Source organism: Pocillopora damicornis, chromosome 6 (genome assembly GCF_964200805.1).
Source record: "Pocillopora damicornis chromosome 6, jaPocDami1.2, whole genome shotgun sequence".
NCBI lineage: Eukaryota > Metazoa > Cnidaria > Anthozoa > Scleractinia > Pocilloporidae > Pocillopora > Pocillopora damicornis.
In genome coordinates, this window is record NC_142675.1 from 10487501 (window position 1) to 10490000 (window position 2500).

The following is a 2500-nucleotide window of genomic DNA, read 5'->3' on the forward strand; positions in this document are numbered from 1 at the left end:
TTTTTAATTGAGCGAACGTTAAGGCTGTTGGTTTGAGACGACATTGGGATTGGGTTGGACGTTGTGGCAACAATGATTTTGCTAGAAAAAGACGAGCCTACTGTTTCCTGCTTCACGTACTTGTTACAATTCGCGTGCGTTAAATAAAATAGCTGCTGCGGCGATTCAGTTCGTAGTGTTAGCCAAAGACTATGAAAAAAGCGAATTCACTGCACATTACTTTGTAGTAAAAAATCACAAAATCAGAAGAATATCAAGGGATGATGCAATCATGAGCAAGCTCACACCATATCTAGAATCGCTTACAGGGTCGTCTTGAATTGCTCTTAGCCAATGAAATTACTGGATCCAAATTCTATTGTGCATTTTGCTTCACTCTGACAAATTTACTCATCTCATAACTTCGGAGTAATTAGCCTCTCCGCATGAAGCCGGCTCTCAAGTTTGATAGAATGTCAAAAATTTGTAATGGTATTACCTTACTACTGTAACACTCACTCAATGAACACTCAGAAAATACCAGTTCATTTTAAACCAGTGGTAATATATTGCAAACTCTTAACAATGTAGGTCTTACAAAAATCAAGAATCATTTATGTACTGAAGCGTTTTTATTGCGATCCATTTCTATCATAGCGTTCATATTGTCCGCAAACAGTTCAAGTTTATTATGGGTAGATTTTTAAGTACAACCTCCATTTTGATTTTCTCCTATATGCTTTGGTTTCATGCCAGATGTGAAAATATCATGAAAAATGTATCTGCCTCTTCACGACACGAAATGTTGGAGACTAGACACTTTACCCATTCCGAAATCTGGGCTTTTCCGAGGCCTTCAGAACAGATTTTTTTAATCAACAGACCGTTGCGAGCCCCTAGGAAATTATCCTGAGTCTATATCATCGAAATGAGAATCAAAAAAGTAAAAATATCTTTTTATCAACTGTCTTCATTTTATTTAGAAATTATCATAACTCATATCACAAAACAACCAAAATTTCCACGCTGTCGGTTTCTTAGCATGTTTCGCCGTTCACCCTCCATCATACCGCGGGTTCACTGCCAGTTGAAAAGAATGACAGGGCAGCTATTAGAAACACATGGGCATTATCGGTTAGAATAATTTCATTAACATGCTAAAATACTTAGAATTCATGCATTCATTGATCCATTCATGGAGTGCTCTTTTTTTACGACGTACCAAAGCTTGAAAATTGTTTTTCAAAGAACCTTTAGCAGGGAGATTGGTAAGGCTCGTGTAAGATCAGAGCTCATTACTTTTATTTATTAGAGAGTTATCTCTATAAAATCTCGAAAGGACTTATTAATAGTAAGATCCCCGATTGGAAAGGGTTTCATGTCAGTTAAAGAACTCACACTTCCACACATCATTTGGGTTGTCACTATTCGTTAATCATGGCTAGGAGGGGGCCGGCATTCAAATTTGAGTAGGATGTCAGGGATTTCCTTTGATACTTCTCTGATTTTAAATCATATTTCATCCCAAGTTATGTCACCAGAAACACATTTAAGGTTTTCCAATCGGTTTATAGTTACGCTATTTATCTTAACACCATATACCATAACAAAAAAAAGAACTTCCAAGCGTTACGCACCACCCACGAGTGAACCAAGACTGAGCAATCTTCAGATAAAACTGGGGTGTACAGCATATAAATCGGGAATTAGGGTAAGTTTTCATAAACGTGCAAAGTTTTCTCTCTACCTTTTTTTTTTTTAATAAACACCAGCACCCTCTTAGCCATGATTAACTACCATTCCCATATTTACATGAATGTTTTAACTGCTAAAGGTCTTTACCTTGTAAGTGACCTCTTTTCTAGGTCGTCTCTTTGGTATTACTTCCCGTGGAGTAAGGGAATCTTTCAATGAATCCATTTCTCCTGCAAATGATAAATAGCAATCCCGTTAATGGCAACTTCACTTCGGATTTCCTCTCTTTTTCAATTCAGATCTGAATTAGAAAAAAAAAACCTTAACACGGACACATGCAATTCAGTGTACTATAATATATACTGTTGGTCGAGACCAGAGGCTCAATTTGATAAATTAAAAGTGTCCCCTTCATTAAAACGAAGTTCAACCATCTAGATTCACAACAACACGACCGGAATGTCATTGGAGCTTATCTATATTTAGGTTTCTCAACTGTTTATATTTGATAGCAGATTAAAGGACACTTCAGTGATACTTCAAGAGATTAGTAATGCGGAGGTCGAGGAAAAGGGTAAGATCACACTCATGATAAAGATCTTGTATCTCATTATTTAGCTTTCTCGGATGTATCAAAAGACAGCTCATTGGAGCTGAGGAAAAAATACTTCCACATCACCTCAAATCATGGTGTAGGCTTAGCTTACACAACCGACGGGAAAGATAAAAGAGCCTTACTTTTTCGACGTTTTCCTTTAGGCCTCATATATTCAGCTTCTGCTGAAAGACACGTAAGAAAAAAAATCAGTTTTTAATTTTGCTGCTC

At 36.9% G+C, this 2500-nt stretch overlaps 1 long non-coding RNA gene across 1 annotated transcript; it reads right to left on the minus strand.

The window, feature by feature from the left end:
• Positions 1-929: 929 nt before the first annotated feature.
• On the minus strand, positions 930-2460 carry LOC149043889 (uncharacterized). The gene is made up of 3 exons (XR_016187564.1): positions 2413-2460; positions 1822-1904; positions 930-1059 (listed from the first exon to the last, which is right to left on the minus strand). It is a non-coding gene; the product is annotated as an uncharacterized LOC149043889 (long non-coding RNA).
• Positions 2461-2500: the final 40 nt, after the last annotated feature.